Genomic DNA, 17,473 nt, shown 5'->3' on the forward strand with positions numbered 1-17,473 from the left:
GGCGGTTCTGGGGTCTCCAGGTGTTCTGGGGTCCCCAGGTGCTCTGGGGTCTCCGGGAGTTCTGGGGTCCCCAGGTGCTCTGGGGTCTCCGGGAGTTCTGGGGTCTCCAGGTGTTCTGGGGTCCCTGGGTGTTCTGGGGTCCCCGGGTGTTCTGGGGTCCCCAGGTGTTCTGGGGTCTCCAGGTGTTCTGGGGTCTCCAGCAGAGCGAAGCACCGAGGGGAGAGCCCAAACCAGAGCTTGGAGCAGGGCAGGAGAAGCAGAGTGTGCTGGAGCACGGAGCCTCAGGGCTGGCAGCCTCTAACTTATTACAGGAAATAATTGATCCGTGGCAATGAATCCGGGAGTGAATCAATCAGAATAAAACCACTCAATGGGAGGAGTTTTCTCACTCCAGTTTTCACCTTCCCTTTGCCTTTGGAGGTGGTAGTTGGACCTTCCCTGAGTAGTTTGGTGCAGTAGCCAACTGAGGAATAACCCCTTGTTTTTAGTCCCTCTTTTTGGAGCATATACTTTGTACTTTTTAAAATGAAGAAAACAAACAAACAAAAAAAAATTAAAAAAAAAAAAAAAATAAAGTAGGTAGCGAAGAAGTGCTAGAATTTGGGATTGGGTTGGGATGGCTGGGATGGGAATGGCAGAACTACCTCTGGACAGCCGGGGCCAGCTCCTGTCACCCCCCTGTGGCTGGAGGGGCGGGGAAGGGAGCAGCTGCAGCAGGCAGAGCTGGGAGCACTCCAGAGCTGCTGCTGGGGAACCTCCAGCTGCCAAAACTGGGGGAATATCCTGCTAAAAATCCTGCAAAAAATCCTTTTCTGCCCGTGGTGGGGGTTCTCTGCCCTCGCCCTGGCCCAGGAGCATTTGGGATTTCCCTGCCCGGGGTCTGGATGCTGCTCCTTGATTTCAGGGGTGCCTTTTGTCCGGGTGGGGGTTGAGCTTGGGCTGGAGAGAGGCTCCCAAGAACTCTGGAACCTCCAGAACCACTTCCACTGTTTCAAAATCAAGGATTTGCCAGGTCTTCCAGCACGACCCCACGCTCCACAGAGAGCGGCCGGGGCCTTCCCATTCCCCTTCCCAAGGCTTCCTTCCCCTCCGGGGTCTTTGGGGTGAGCGTGGGGTTTCTGGTGCAGCCCTTAGTCCAGTTTAGAGTAACCTCAGGTTGTTTTTAGCGTGAGCTATTCCCAGGATCCAGGTGGAGACTATTTTTTACTGTCCTAGTGCTGATCCTGCCGAGGACCTGGATCCTGGACTTGTTTTGTTTCTGTATAAATAATCCCTGTGCCCACTTTTTCACCTGATCTCTGTATAGGGCCGGTTTGATTCCTGCAGCAGCCACCCAATTTTGTGAAATAAAAGCAAAAAACAGCGGTTTTTGTACAAAGCCTGTGCAGTTTGTGAAGTCTCCTTTGTCTCTGTGTGCTGGGAATTGTTGCTGTGATCCGGGGCTCAACTCCAGAGGAGCAAACACAAATCCTGAGCTCGGGGGAGACCCAGGAGCCACGGGGGGAGCTCAGAGCCTGCCCAGCCTCGGGATGTGCTGCTGGGCCAGGCCCTGGCAGGGTTTGAGAGCTCAGGGGCAGCTGTGGAGCAGCAGCATCGCTGCATGGGCTGGGGGAGGCCTGTCCCACTGCTCTCCCACCCTGCTGCTCTGCCTTCCAGTCTGCATTTATTCCAACCATTCCCACTGCTTTGTCTCAGCAGTGGCTCCTTTTCCTGGGCATCCTGTACTGCCTTGATTCCCCAGGGAGGAAATCCCAGGGATGGAGCTGTGTCCCCATGGACACGCCATGAAAGCCACATTCCCAACTGGGAATTCTCCTTGGATAGGCTGGGGGTGTCCAGGGCTGGGGGTGTCCAGGGCTGGGGGTGTCCAGGGCTGGGATCTCAAGGGCTGGGGGTCTCCAGGGCTGGGGGTGTCCAGGGCTGGGGGTCTCCAGGGCTGGGGGTGTCCAGGGCTGGGATCTCAAGGGCTGGGGGTCTCCAGGGCTGGGGGTGTCCAGGGCTGGGGGTGTCCAGGGCTGGGATCTCCAGGGCTGGGGTCTCCAGGGCTGGGGGTCTCCAGGGCTGGGGTGTCCCGTGCTGGGGGTGTCCAGGGCTGGGGTCTCCAGGGCTGGGGGTCTCCAGGCCTGGGGGTCTCCAGGCCTGGGGGTCTCCAGGGCTGGGGTCTCCAGGCCTGGGGGTCTCCAGGGCTGGGGGTCTCCAGGGCTGGGGTGTCCAGGGCTGGGGTGTCCAGGGCTGGGGGTCTCCAGGGCTGGGGGTGTTCAGGGCTGGGGTCTCCAGGGCTGGGGGTGTCCAGGGCTGGGGTCTCCAGGGCTGGGGGTGTCCAGGGCTGGGGTCTCCAGGGCTGGGGTCTCCAGGGCTGGGGGTCTCCAGGGCTGGGGGTCTCCAGGGCTGGGGTCTCCTGCTGAACAGCCTCCGTGGGCTCCTTGGAGCTGCTCCCATGGGGCAGGAAGAAAAGGGAAGGAGTTCTTGGATCTTTGAATTCCAGCAGGGAATCCCATGGCACAACAGCTCCTCACCTGCAGCATGGCCAGCAAGGGTCACTGATCATCCTGCAGAGCATCCAGAGCATCCAGAGCATCCTTCAGACCATCCAGAGCATCCTGCAGAGCATCCAGAGCATCCTGCAGAGCATCCAGAGCATCCAGAGCATCCTTCAGACCATCCAGAGCATCCTGCAGAGCATCCAGATCATCCAGAGCATCCTGCAGAGCATCCAGATCATCTTCCAGAGCATCCAGAGCATCCTGCAGAGCATCCAGAGCATCCAGAGCATCCTGCAGAGCATCCAGAGCATCTTCCAGAGCATCCAGAGCATCCTGCAGAGCATCCAGAGCATCCTGCAGAGCATCCAGAGCATCCTGCAGAGCATCCAGAGCATCCTGCAGAGCATCCAGAGCATCCTGCAGAGCATCCAGAGCATCCAGAGCATCCTGCAGAGCATCCAGAACATCCTTCAGACCATCCAGAGCATCCTGCAGAGCATCCAGAGCATCCTGCAGAGCATCCAGAGCATCTTCCAGAGCATCCAGAGCATCCTACAGAGCATCCAGAGCATCCTGCAGAGCATCCAGAGCATCCAGAGCATCCTGCAGAGCATCCAGAGCATCCAGAGCATCCAGAGCATCCTGCAGAGCATCCAGAGCATCCTGCAGAGCATCCAGAGCCTCCTCTGGAGCATCATCATTCCTGGGGGATGCACACAAAGTGCTAAATCGTAAATGCAATGTTTGGAAGTTTTCTATTTACAGACTCCAAATCTTTGTGGTCGCTGAGGCCGGGCTGGGCAGAGCTGGAGTGAGGGAGAGAAGAATGGATGGGCTTTGGGATCCCAGTTTGGGAATGGTGAAGTGGGGGAGTGGCCAGAGACCCCCCCTGTGCCCTGTGCTGATCCCTCTGCACCTTCAGGTGATTCCCCACCTGCAGAGCTGCCCCAGCCCTGGATCCAACAGCTCAGGAGGAACCTGGAGAGATCCAGAGGAGGCCCTGGAGCTGCTCCAGAGCTGGAGCCAGGCTGGGAGAGCTGGGAATGTTCCCCTGCAGAGGAGAAGCTCCAGGGACACCTCAGAGCCCCTTGCAGGGCCTGAAGGGGCTCCAGGAGAGCTGGAGAGGGACTGGGGACAAGGGATGGAGGGACAGGACACAGGGAATGGCTCCCACTGGTTGGATTTTGGGATATTGGGAAGGAATTCCTGGCTGGGATGGAATTCCCAGAGCAGCTGGGGCTGCCCCTGGATCCCTGGCAGTGCCCAAGGCCAGGCTGGATGGGTTTGGAGCAGCCTGGGACAGTGGGAGGTGTCCCTGCCATGGCAGGGGTGGCTCTGGGTGGGCTCTGAGGTCCCTCCAATCCCCCCAAACCATCCCAGGATTTGTGGGTGTTCGGGTCCCCAGAGCTGGGCTGGGGCTGGAGCAGGATTAGGGAGGGAATTGATTGTTCTGTTCCTGGCACGGGTTCAGCCGGCTGGACACGGGGTCAGGCCCGGGCTCTGAACTGACCCTGTCACCAGTGTCCTGCTGGGGTCACTCCAGTGTCCTGCTGGGGTCACTCCAGTGTCCTGCTGGGGTCACTCCGGTGACCTGGGGTCACTCCAGTGTCCTGCTGGGGTCACTCCAGTGACCTGGGGTCACTCCAGTGTCCTGCTGGGGTCACTCCAGTGCCCTGCTGGGGTCACTCCAGTGTCCTGGGGTCACTCCAGTGTCCTGGGGTCACTCCAGTGTCCTGCTGGGGTCACTCCAGTGTCCTGCTGGGGTCACTCCAGTGACCTCCTGGGGTCACTCCAGTGTCCTGCTGGGGTCACTCCAGTGTCCTGCTGGGGTCACTCCAGTGTCCTGCTGGGGTCACTCCAGTGACCTGGGGTCACTCCAGTGTCCTGCTAGGGTCACTCCAGTGTCCTGCTGGGGTCACTCCAGTGACCTGCTGGGGTCACTCCAGTGTCCTGGGGTCACTCCAGTGTCCTGCTGGGGTCACTCCAGTGACCTGGGGTCACTCCAGTGTCCTGCTGGGGTCACTCCAGTGTCCTGCTGGGGCCACTCCAGTGTCCTGCTGGGGTCACTCCAGTGACCTGCTGGGGTCACTCCAGTGTCCTGCTGGGGTCACTCCAGTGACCTGGGGTCACTCCAGTGTCCTGCTGGGGTCACTCCAGTGTCCTGGGGTCACTCCAGTGTCCTGGGGTCACTCCAGTGTCCTGCTGGGGTCACTCCGGTGTCCTGGGGTCACTCCAGTGTCCGGCTGGGGTCACTCTGGTGTCCTGGGGTCACTCCAGTGTCCTGCTGGGGTCACTCCAGTGTCCTGCTAGGGTCACTCCAGTGTCCTGCTGGGGTCACTCCAGTGTCCTGGGGTCACTCCAGTGTCCTGCTGGGGTCACTCCAGTGACCTCCTGGGGTCACTCCAGTGTCCTGCTGGGGTCACTCCGGTGTCCTGGGGTCACTCCAGTGTCCTGCTGGGGTCACTCCAGTGCCCTGCTGGGGTCACTCCGGTGTCCTGGGGTCACTCCAGTGCCCTGCTGGGGTCACTCCAGCCCGAGATGTCCCCAGGTATGGATAAGGGGAATTCTCTGTCCCTCCTGCCTGTTCCGCTGGGAGGGGTTTTCATCTTCACCCAGGGATCGGATCCTGCTGGAGACGGGAGAGGCGATCCCTGGGATCCTTCATCCACCCCAAACCACCCCGAACCTGCCGTGTCCTGCCTCGGGTTCCAGCTCCACCCGACTTTCATTCTTGTCCTTTCCTGGCCGATGTAGAGCCCGAAATGCAGCCGGGGGCTCTCGGGGGGCTGGAGGTGCCCGGGTGTGCCCGTTCCTGCTGCTGCTGAGCCTGGAGCTCCTTTTCCCCCTCAGCTTTTACCGGAACCCGGATCGTCCCCCCTGTCCCGGGAGAGCCACGAGCCCCGGGCGAGGCTGGCAGAGGCTCGGGGTGTCCTGCCCAGGGCTGGGCTGTGCCAGGATCTGTGCCAGAGCTGTGCCAGGGCTGTGCTGTGCCAGGACTGTGCCAGAGCTGTGCCAGGGATGTGCCAGGGCTGGGATGTGCCAGGGCTGTGCCAGGGCTGTGCCAGAGCTGTGCAGTGCCAGGGATATGCCAGGGCTGTGCCAGGATCTGTGCCAGGGCTGTGCCAGGATCTGTGCCAGGGCTGTGCCAGGGCTGTGCCTGGGCTGTGCCAGGATCTGTGCCAGGATCTGTGCCAGGGCTGTGCCAGAGCTGTGCCAGGGCTGTGCCAGGGCTGTGCCAGAGCTGTGCCAGAGCTGTGCCAGAGCTGTGCCAGAGCTGTGCCAGGGCTGGGCTGTGCCAGGATCTGTGCCAGGGCTGTGCCAGGGCTGTGCCAGGGCTGTGCCAGAGCTGTGCCAGAGCTGTGCCAGGGCTGTGCCAGGGCTGTGCCAGAGCTGTACCAGGGCTGTGCCAGGGCTGTGCCAGGATCAGCAGGACCTGAGGTTCATCTCCTGTGGGAGCTCCAGGGCTGCAGAGGAGCCCCCAGCCCCCCCGGGTCCGTTCCGTGCCGTTCCCCGGCTCCTGCTCGGTGCCAGCCGGGGGATTTTGGGGTCCCAGCGGTCCCGGGTGCCCCGGGGGGGTTTCAGAGCTCCGCTTCTCTCTGCGGCTCCAGGTTTGGGCTCCCTCCTGCAGAGGATGGGATGGGGTTTGTGTTCATCCTTCAGTTCAGGGCTCGAGGCTTTGCCTTCCCTGCCTGTCCCGAGTGTGGAACCCCCGCCCGTTCCCACCCGCCTTCCCCGGCAGGAGAGCAGAGAAAAGCTCTTCTGGAGGATCTGTGGTGCCCCCCTGGCAGCGGCTCCTCCGGGGGCAGAGGGTGTGGGAGCTCCCGGGCAGGGCAGGGACAGCGTCACTGTCACCTGGGCAGCCTGAGCACACCCAGAGCCACAGGAGGTGCTGGGCACAGCTGGCAGGGGTGATGTGTCCTCGGGAGCTTTCGGGAGCTTCTCCATCCCTGGGAGTGCCTCCATCCTCCAGAGCTTCTCCATCCCTGGGAGCTTCTCCATCCTCGGGAGCTTCTCCATCCCTGGGAGCTTCTCCATCCCTGGGAGTGTCTCCATCCTCAGGAGCTTCTCCATCCCTGGGAGCTTCTCCATCCTCGGGAGCTTCTCCATCCCTGGGAGCTTCTCCATCCCTGGGAGTGCCTCCATCCTCCAGAGCTTCTCCATCCTCCAGAGCTTCTCCATCCTCCAGAGCTTCTCCATCCCTGGGAGCTTCTCCATCCTCCAGAGCTTCTCCATCCCTGGGAGCTTCTCCATCCCTGGGAGCTTCTCCATCCTCAGGAGCTTCTCCATCCCTGGGAGCTTCTCCATCCCTGGGAGTGCCTCCATCCTCCAGAGCTTCTCCATCCTTGGGAGCTTCTCCATCCTGGGGTGCAGAGCTCCATCCCTGGGGTGCAGAGCTCCATCCTGGGGTGCAGAGCTCCATCCTGGGGTGCAGAGCTCCATCCCTGGGATGCAGAGCTCCATCCTTTGAGTGCAGAGCTCCATCCCTGGGGTGCAGAGCTCCATCCCTGGGGTGCAGAGCTCCATCCTTTGAGTGCAGAGCTCTATCCTGGGGTGCAGAGCTCCATCCCTGGGGTGCAGAGCTCCATCCTGGGGTGCAGAGCTCCATCCTGGGATGCAGAGCTCCATCCTTGGGGTGCAGAGCTCCATCCTTGGGGTGCAGAGCTCCATCCTTGGGAATGCAGAGCTCCATCCTTGGGGTGCAGAGCTCTATCCTGGGGTGCAGAGCTCCATCCTTGGGGTGCAGAGCTCTATCCTGGGGTGCAGAGCTCCATCCTTGGGTGCAGAGCTCCATCCCTGGGGTGCAGAACTCCATCCCTGGGGTGCAGAGCTCCATCCCTGGGGTGCAGAACTCCATCCCTGGGGTGCAGAGCTCCATCCTGGGGTGCAGAGCTCCATCCTTGGGGTGCAGAGCTCCATCCTTGGGTGCAGAGCTCTATCCTGGGGTGCAGAGCTCCATCCTGGGGTGCAGAGCTCCATCCTTGGGGTGCAGAGCTCCATCCTTGGGTGCAGAGCTCCATCCTGGGGTGCAGAGCTCCATCCTTGGGTGCAGAGCTCCATCCTTTGAGTGCAGAGCTCCATCCTTGGGGTGCAGAGCTCCATCCTTGGGTGCAGAGCTCCATCCTGGGGTGCAGAGCTCCATCCTTGGGTGCAGAGCTCCATCCTTTGAGTGCAGAGCTCCATCCTTGGGGTGCAGAGCTCCATCCCTGGGGTGCAGAGCTCCATCCTGGGGTGCAGCTCCCTGCTGGCTCCTCTCCCCAAAGCTCGGCCTCACTTCACTCAGGGCTCCCTTTGCTCTTTTCAGCTCAGAGCTGTGCCCGGTGATTATTAAACCTCTCCCACCTGTGCAGCCTCAGGGAATGGGCCCGGGAAAGGCCGGAGAGCAGGAACAGGAGCAGGGACAGGAGCAGGAACAGGAACAAGAACAGGAGCAGGGAGAGGAGCAGGAACATGAACAGGAGCAGGAACAGGAACAGGAGCAGGGACAGGAGCAGGAACAGGAACAGGAGCAGGAGCAGGAGCAGGGGCAGGAGCAGGAACATGAACAGGAGCAGGAGCAGGGACAGGAACATGAACAGGAGCAGGAACAGGAGCAGGAACAGGAGCAGGAGCAGGGACAGGAGCAGGGACAGGGACAGGAGCAGGAGCAGGGACAGGAGCAGGAGCAGGAGCAGGAGCAGGGACAGGAACATGAACAGGAGCAGGGACAGGAGCAGGGACAGGGACAGGAGCAGGAGCAGGGACAGGAGCAGGAGCAGGAGCAGGAACAGGAGCAGGAGCAGGGACAGGGACAGGAACATGAACAGGAGCAGGAACAGGAGCAGGAACATGAACAGGGACAGGAACGGGACAGGAGCAGGGACAGGAGCAGGAGCAGGAACAGGAGCAGGAGCAGGAGCAGGAACATGAACAGGAGCAAGGAGAGGAGCAGGGACAGGGACAGGGACAGGAACGGGAGCAGGAGCAGGAGCAGGAGCAGGGACAGGAGCAGGGACAGGGACAGGAACATGAACAGGAGCAGGAACAGGAACAGGAACATGAACAGGAGCAGGAGCCAGGGGCTCTTCCCCTCCAGCAGAGCCAGCAGAGCCGGAGGCCGCTCGGACACCGGGACCCTGCCCCTGCCTGGGCCGGCTCTGCCTCTGCAGACCCGAATTCAGCAGCCCACGTGCGGGTCAGGAAGGGATTTTTTGGGAGGATCGCGGCTCCAGCAGCACAGGACACGCAGATCCCGTGGATCTGTGTATTTTTGTGTATTTTTGTGTATTTTTGTGTATTTTTGTGTATTTTTGTGTATTTTTGTGTATTTTTGTGTATTTTTGTGTATTTTTGTGTATTTTTGTGTATTTTTGTGTATTTTTGTGCCTCCAGCATCCTTCCCCAAACTGCTGGTGCGATCCCAAGCGCGGCTCCTGCTCCTTGGCTTTGAACGCCGGGGATTTCTGGGCGAGCCGGGTGTCGGGAGCAGCCTGGAGCGGGTGTGAGCCGGGGACGGGCGAGCTGCTCCCCGCAGAAAGGGGCTGGGGGCTGGGGCTGGGGCTGGGGCTGGGGCTGGGGGCTGGGGCTGGGGCTGGGGCTGGGGCTGGGGCTGGGGGCTGGGGCTGGGGGCTGGGGCTGGGGCTGGGGGCTGGGGCTGGGGGCTGGGGCTGGGGCTGGGGGCTGGGGCTGGGGCTGGGGGCTGGGGCTGGGGCTGGGGCTGGGGCTGCCTCCTCCAGGGATCGGTGTCGCAGCGGGACTCGTCACCTCGGGGCCAGCCCGGCTGCTGCCAGCCCCAATCAAGGACAAAGCCGTTCCTAAAATCCCGCCTGGCTGAGCTGGGCTCAGCCCTGGGCTCAGGCTCAATGCCCGGGATGCTGTGGGACAGGGAAGGCTTCCAGGGGAGGAACCTCAGCCCTGGCTCTTTGTTCCAATTCCTCATTTTCTGGGCATTTTCCCGATGGTAATGGAAGAAAGACGGGTAAAATGGATTTGAGCCTCCCCAGCCGCTGGCTGGGCCCCCACCCTGTCCCTGCCATCGGTCCCTGTCCCTGGGGTCCGGGTGTCCCTGGGGTCCGGGTGTCCCTGGGGTCCGGGTGTCCCTGGGGTCTGGGTGTCCCTGGGGTCCCTGGGGTCCGGGTGTCCCTGGGGTCCCTGGGGTCCGGATGTCCCTGGGGTCTGGGTGTCCCTGGGGTCCGGGTGTCCGGGGTCTGGATGTCCCTGGGGTCCGGGTGTCCCTGGTGTCTGGGTGTCCCTGGGGACTGGATGTCCCTGGGGTCCCTGGGGTCCCTGGGGTCTGGATGTCCCTGGGGTCTGGGTGTCCCTGGGGTCTGGATGTCCCTGGGGTCCGGGTGTCCGGGGTCCGGGTGTCCCTGGGGTCTGGATGTCCCTGGGGTCTGGGTGTCCCTGGGGTCTGGATGTCCCTGGGGTCCGGGTGTCCCTGGGGTCCGGGTGTCCGGGGTCCGGGTGTCCCTGGGGTCTGGGTGTCCCTGGGGTCTGGATGTCCCTGGGGTCTGGATGTCCCTGGGGTCCGGGTGTCCGGGGTCCGGGTGTCCCTGGGGTCCGGATGTCCCTGGGGTCTGGATGTCCCTGGGGTCCGGGTGTCCCTGGGGTCCGGGTGTCCCTGGGGTCTGGGTGTCCCTGGGGTCAGCACTGGCCGCAGGAACCGGGCGATTCCTGTGCTCGGCTGGGAGCCGGGGATCCAAGCCCAGCCTGTGTCCGTCTGTCCGTCCCACGGGCTCCTGGACCACGGCCCAGCCCGGCACCACAGCCCAGCCTGGCACCACAGCCCAGCCTGGCACCACGGCCCAGTGTGGCACCACAGCCCAGCCCGGCACCACAGCCCAGCCCGGCACCACAGCCCAGCCTGGCACCTCAGCCCAGCCTGGCACCACAGCCCCCCACGGCCCAGCCTGGCACCACAGCCCAGCCTGGCACCTCAGCCCAGCCTGGCACCACAGCCCCCCACGGCCCAGCCTGGCACCACAGCCCCCCACGGCCCAGCCTGGCACCACAGCCCAGCCTGGCACCACAGCCCAGCCTGGCACCACAGCCCAGCCTGGCACCTCAGCCCAGCCTGGCACCCCGGCCCAGCCCGGCACCACGGCCCAGCCTGGCACCACAGCCCAGCCTGGCACCATGGCCCAGCCTGGCACCACAGCCCAGCCTGGCACCACGGCCCAGTGTGGCACCACAGCCCAGCCCGGCACCACGGCCCAGCCTGGCACCACAGCCCCCCACGGCCCAGCCTGGCACCACGGCCCAGTGTGGCACCACAGCCCAGCCTGGCACCACGGCCCAGCCCAGCACCACGGCCCAGCCTGGCACCACGGCCCAGCCTGGCACCACAGCCCAGCCTGGCACCACAGCCCAGCCTGGCACCACAGCCCCCATGGCCCAGCCTGGCACCACGGCCCAGCCCGGCACCACGGCCCAGCCTGGCACCACAGCCCCCATGGCCCAGCCTGGCACCACAGCCCAGTGTGGCACCACAGCCCAGCCTGGCACCACGGCCCAGCCCAGCACCACGGCCCAGCCTGGCACCACGGCCCAGCCCGGCACCACGGCCAGCTGCAGGAAGGTGTTGGTGGCACCGTGGGGACACCGGGAGCTCTGCCAGGAGCTGGAGCACGACTGGGGGAGCCGAGCCCGTCCCTCGGGATTTTGGGGGTCCCAGGGATCCATGGATGAACCGCAGTGCTGAGCTGGCAGGGAAGGGGTAGGGATGAGACCCCTCCCCAGATCACGGCTCAGGACTCGCTCTGGAAAGGCCCCGAACGGAGGCTGCGATTCCCAGAATTTAAATCAGCTTTAATATCCTGAGCCATTCCCCCGGAATCAGCGCGCTCTTCCCGAGCGAGGAGCTGGGGCCGGATTTCCCCTGAGACCGAAGAGCCATCGCTGTCCGTCCGTCTGTCCATCCTGTCTGTCCATCTGTCTGTCCTGCGTGTCCGTCTGTCTGTCTGTCCTGCGTGTCCGTCCGTCTGTCCTGTGTGTCCGTCTGTCCATCCTGTGTGTCTGTCTGTCCTGCGTGTCCGTCCGTCTGTCCTGTGTGTCTGTCTGTCCGTCCGTCTGTCTGTCCTGCGTGTCCGTCTGTCTGTCCTGTGTGTCTGTCTGTCCGTCCGTCTGTCTGTCCTGCGTGTCCGTCTGTCCTGTGTGTCTGTCTGTCTGTCTGTCCTGCGTGTCCGTCTGTCTGTCTGTCCTGCGTGTCCGTCTGTCCTGCGTGTCTGTCTGTCTGTCCTGCGTGTCCGTGCGTCTGCCCTGCGTGTCCGTCCGTCTGTCCTGTGTGTCCGTCTGTCCATCCTGTGTGTCTGTCTGTCCTGTGTGTCCGTCTGTCTGTCCTGCGTGTCCGTCCGTCTGTCCATCCTGTGTGTCCGTCTGTCCATCCTGTGTGTCTGTCTGTCCGTCCTGTGTGTCCGTCCGTCTGTCCTGTGTGTCTGTCCGTCTGTCTGTCCTGTGTGTCTGTCTGTTCATCCTGTGTGTCTGTCTGTCTGTCCTGCGTGTCCGTCTGTCCATCCTGTCTGTCCGTCTGTGTGTCCATCTGTCTGTCCTGTGTGTCCATCTGTCCATCCTGTGTGTCTGTCCGTCTGTCCTGTGTGTCCATCTGTCCATCCTGTGTGTCTGTCTGTCTGTCCATCCTGTGTGTCCGTCTGTCCATCCTGTGTGTCCATCTGTCCATCCTGTGTGTCTGTCTGTCTGTCCATCCTGTGTGTCCATCTGTCTGTCTGTTCATCCTGTCTGTCCGTCTGTCCATCCTGTGTGTCTGTCTGTCCATCCTGTGTGTCTGTCTGTCTGTCCATCCTGTCTGTCCGTCTGTCCATCCTGTCTGTCCGTCTGTCCATCCTGTGTGTCTGTCTGTCCGTTTGTCCATCCTGTGTGTCCATCTGTCCATCCTGCGTGTCCGTCTGTCCATCGTGCGTGTCCGTCTGTCTGTCTATCCTGTGTGTCCGTCTGTCTGTCCATCGTGCGTGTCCGTCTGTCCATCGTGCGTGTCCGTCTGTCCTGCCATCCCCCACCCAACCCTCTGCTGCTGCTGGAGCCCAGTCCAGGGCCGCTTTGTGGGGATGTGCTGGGATCTGACCCCGCCGGGCTCGGCTGCTCCCGGCTTTGGGCTCGAGGGCTCGGCCCCGCTTTGTCCCGGGCTGCTGGAACTGTCCCGGCTGGATTTCCCTGCAGCCACCGCCCCCCCTGAGCTCTGCCCCGGGAGGGGAGACCCTCGCTCCCCCCTGAGCTCTGCCCCGGGAGGGGAGACCCTCGCTCCCCCCTGAGCTCTGCCCCAGGAGGGGAGACCCTCGCTCCCCCCTGAGCTCTGCCCCGGGAGGGGAGACCCTCGCTGCCCCCTGCCCTCCCTGCCTGGGGTCCCTGGACCAGAGCCACGGGAGCAGGGAGGGGTGGGGGGGATGTGGGGGGGGATGTGGGGATGTGGGGGGGATATGGGGGGGATGTGGGGGGGATGTGAGGGGGATGTGGGGGATGTGGGGGGATGTGGGGGGGATGTGGGGGGGATGTGGGGATGTGGGGGGGATGTGAGGGGGATATGGGGGGGATGTGGGGGGGATGTGGGGGATGTGGGGGGATGTGGGGGGGATGTGGGGGGGATGTGGGGATGTGGGGGGGATGTGGGGGGGATGTGGGGGGATGTGGGGGGATGTGGGGGGGATGTGGGGGGGATATGGGGCGGATATGGGGGGGATGTGGGGGGGATGTGGGGGGGATGTGGGGGGATGTGGGGGGATGGGGGGGATGTGGGGGGATGTGGGGGGGATATGGGGCGGATATGGGGGGGATGTGGGGCGGATATGGGGGGGATGTGGGGGGGATGTGGGGATGGGGGGGATGTGGGGATGTGGGGGGGATGTGGGGGATGTGGGGGATGTGGGGGCTCCCCCCGTGCCCGTCCTGGCCCTGTCCCCTGGGCAGTGTGGGGACACCAACCCCTCCTGTCCCCACGGGGCTCTGAATCCGGGGGTGGCGCTGGCAGGAGCCCCGGGGGGGTCGGTCCCTCACGGGGGGACACCGGTGAGGGTGGGAGGGGATGAGGGGATCCCCCCAGGGGACACCCCTGAGGAGGTGCCCCAGAGCTGTCAGGGGACGCTGCCACAGGGGAGCCTCTGGAGAGAGGAGCTCCGGACAGGGAGGGTCCGAGATGTGACCCTGGGTGGCTCCAGGCCTGGGACAGGTCCCTGCCAGCCCCGCCAGCTTCCTGCCCCCGGCAGTTCCAGTGAGTGCTGGAAGCTTCCATGGGCTGCTGCCCTGCCCAGGCTCCATCCCAGCACCATTCCCAATCCCAAATCCCACCTGTCCCCATCCCATTCCCGATCCCAAATCCCACCTGTCCCCATCCCATTCCCGATCCCAAATCCCACATCCCACCTGCCTCCATCAATCCCAGATCCCACCCACCTCCATCCCATTCCCAATCCCAAATCCCACCCACCTCCATCCCATCACTGTTCCCAGATCCCACCTGCTTCCATCCCAGCACGGTTCCCAATCCCAGATCCCACCCACCTCCATCCCATTCCCAATCCCAGATCCCACCTCTCCCCATCCCATTCCCAATCCCAGATCCCACCTGTCCCCATCCCATTCCCAATGCTGGATCCCACCTGTCCCCATCCCATTCCCAATCCCAGATCCCACCTGCCTCCATCCCATCGCTGTTCCCAGATCCCACCTGCTTCCATCCCAATCCCAATCCCAGATCCCACCTGCCTCCATCAATCCCAGATCCCACCCACCTCCATCCCATTCCCAATCCCAGATCCCACCCACCTCCATCCCATTCCCAATCCCAGATCCCACCCACCTCCATCCCATTCCCAATCCCAAGTCCCACCCACCTCCATCCCATCCCCATTCCCAATCCCAGATCCCACCCTTCCCTCGCCCCCCTGCTGCCCTGCAGGGCCCTGCTGCCGGGACCCCTCATCCCGTGGGATCCCCAGTCCCTTCCCGACCCCTCATCCCTTGGGATCCTGATGTCCCTTCCCGACCCCTCATCCCGTGGGATCCCCAGTCCCTTCCCGACCCTTTTCCCGCTGTCACGGCCGTGTCCCCCCGTCCATCCTGGCGGCCCCTCGGGCCGGTCCCCTTGGAAACGCATCCAGGGCCGGAAGCCTGGGGAATACTAAACAGGTGCAGCCCCTTCAATCCCCCCGGGAGAGGGACAGAGAGGGGCTTGTTCCCAGCACAGAGCCCGGACAGGACAGGGGGACAGGGGAGAGGGGACAGGGGGAGAGGGGGAGACGGGATAGGGGGACAGGGGGAGAGGGGACAGGGGGATGGGGGACAGGGGGAGAGGGGACGGGGACACAGGGGGAGAGGGGACAGGGGGATGGGGGAGAGGGGACAGGGGGATGGGGGAGAGGGGACGGGGGAACAGGGGGAGAGGGGACAGGGGGAGAGTGGGCAGGGGAACAGGGGGAGAGGGGACAGGGGGAGAGAGGACAGGGGGACAGGGGGAGAGGGGACAGGGGGACCCCCATTCCCGGCATTCCCCCCGCACACACGGCCCGTGGGAACGGGGGGACGCCAGGGGGTCCCACGCGGGATGGGGGGCACTGAAAGGGGTCCCCAGGGACCTGAGCTGGAGTGGGGTGAGGGGTGAGGGGTATGGGATGTCTGATGTGGGACACCTGCCTTGGGATTTGGGATGGGAGATTTGGGATGCAGGATTTGGGATGCAGGATGTAGGATGCAGGATTTGGGATGCAGGATTTGGGATGCAGGATTTGGGATGCAGGATTTGGGATACAGGATGCCCGGTGCAGGATTTGGGATGCAGGATTTGGGATGCAGGATGCCCGGTGCAGGATTTGGGATGCAGGATTTGGGATGCAGGATTTGGGGTTTGGGATGCAGGATTTGGGATGCAGGATTTGGGATGCAGGATTTGGGATGCAGGATGTAGGATTTGGGATGTAGGATGCAGGATTTGGATGCAGGATGTAGGATGCAGGATGTAGGATGCAGGATTTGGATGCAGGATGTAGGATGCAGGATGCCCGGTGCAGGATTTGGGATGCAGGATGTAGGATGCAGGATTTGGGTGCAGGATTTGGGTGCAGGATGTAGGATGCAGGATGTAGGATGCAGGATTTGGGTGCAGGATTTGGATGCAGGATTTGGGATGCAGGATTTGGGATGGAGGATTTGGGATGCAGGATTTGGGATGCAGGATTTGGATGCAGGATGCCCGGTGCAGGATTTGGGATGCAGGATTTGGATGCAGGATTTGGGATGCAGGATTTGGGATGCAGGATTTGGGATGCAGGATTTGGATGCAGGATTTGGGATGCAGGATTTGGGATGCAGGATTTGGGATACAGGATGCCCGGTGCAGGATTTGGGATGCAGGATTTGGATGCAGGATGCCCGGTGCAGGATTTGGATGCAGGATGCCCGGTGCAGGATTTGGGATGCAGGATTTGGGATGCAGGATTTGGGGTGTAGGATGCAGGATTTGGGATGCAGGATTTGGGATTTGGGATGCAGGATTTGGGATGCAGGATTTGGGATGTAGGATGCAGGATTTGGGATGCAGGATTTGGGATGCAGGATGTAGGATGCAGGATGCCCGGTGCAGGATTTGGGATGCAGGATTTGGATACAGGATGCCCGGTGCAGGATTTGGATGCAGGATTTGGATACAGGATGCCCGGTGCAGGATTTGGGATGCAGGATTTGGATGCAGGATTTGGGATGCAGGATTTGGATACAGGATGCCCGGTGCAGGATTTGGGATGCAGGATTTGGATGCAGGATGCCCGGTGCAGGATTTGGGATGCGGGATTTGGGATGCAGGATTTGGGATGCAGGATTTGGGATGCAGGATTTGGGATGCAGGATTTGGGATGCAGGATTTGGATGCAGGATGCCCGGTGCAGGATGTGGAGCAGGATGACGGACACGTTCCTGTGCTGCAGGTGGAGGTGTCCAAGGACACGCGGTGACCTTGGCAAGGCTCGGCCGGGCGGGAGCCGCAGGGGGACGAGGTGTCCATGGAGCCGGCGGTGCGGGGCCAGCCGGCGGCTCCGGCCTGAGTGTCGGGGTGTCCCCCGGGGTGTCCCGGGGTGTCCCGGGGTGTCCCGGGGTGTGTCCCGGGGTGTCCCGGGGTGTCCCCCGGGGTGTCCCGGGGTGTCCCGGGGTGTCCCGGGGTGTGTCCCGGGGTGTCCCGGGGTGTCCCGGGGTGTCCCCCGGGGTGTCCCGGGGTGTCCCGGGGTGTCCCGGGGTGTCCCGGGGTGTGTCCCGGGGTGTGTCCCGGGGTGTGTCCCGGGGTGTCCCGGGGTGTCCCCCGGGCGCTGCCCCCGCCCCGCCACCACCACCCTGCCGAGCTGGGGGCTGGGGGTCCCCGGGTGGCCACTGCGAGGCCGGGCAGCTCCGTTCTCCTCTCCTGGATCTTCCCCGGCTGCCTCTGGGGCTGGAGCGGCCCCATGTCCGCACCCTGCCCCACTGCTGCCCCACTGCTGCCCCACTGCTGCCCCACTGCTGCCCCATCGCTGCCCCATCGCTGCCCCACTGCTGCCCCATCGCTGCCCCACTGCTGCCCCACTGCAGCCCCATCCCTGCCCCATCCCTGCCCCGTCCCTGCCCCACTGCTGCCCCATCCCTGCCCCATCCCTGCCCCGTCCCTGCCCCGTCCCTGCCCCATCCCTGCCCCACTGCTGCCCCACTGCTGCCCCACTGCTGCCCCATCGCTGCCCCGTCCCTGCCCCACTGCTGCCCCACCGCTGCCCGTCGTTTTCAGCCAGCCCCAGCTGCTCTCGGGCACAGAGGCCGTGGCAGCCGCTGCACAGTGGGGAACAAGGGGGGTCCATCCCGACACGGGGGTCTCTGCCGGGGGGGCCGAGCGGTCCCAGCCCCGCCCTGGGCCGGTGCCCCGCGATGCCCCCGGAGTGGGCAGTGGGTGCGGGGTGGGGTCCCCCCGCAGCAGCGGAGGATGCGGGAGGGGATCCGGGTGCCGGTGCAGGGAAGGGTCCCCGCCCCATGCAGGAGCGGTTTGGGGGCTCAGGGAG

General features: G+C 63.5%; 1 protein-coding gene across 1 annotated transcript in view; it reads left to right on the plus strand.

Moving 5' to 3' along the window:
- SMARCC1 (SWI/SNF related BAF chromatin remodeling complex subunit C1) overlaps window positions 1–1,378 on the plus strand; it is a 70,927-nt gene extending 69,549 nt beyond the window's left edge. Inside the window, exon 28 of the mRNA XM_086852365.1 lies at window positions 1–1,378. This exon is cut by the window's left edge and continues 398 nt beyond it. The gene's annotated coding sequence lies outside the window, so the exon portion shown is untranslated.
- The last annotated feature ends 16,095 nt before the right edge of the window (window positions 1,379–17,473 follow it).

The sequence above is a fragment of the Cyanistes caeruleus genome, chromosome 1, assembly GCF_971803275.1.
Source record: "Cyanistes caeruleus chromosome 1, bCyaCae1.hap1.1, whole genome shotgun sequence".
NCBI classification, from domain to species: Eukaryota; Metazoa; Chordata; class Aves; order Passeriformes; family Paridae; genus Cyanistes; species Cyanistes caeruleus.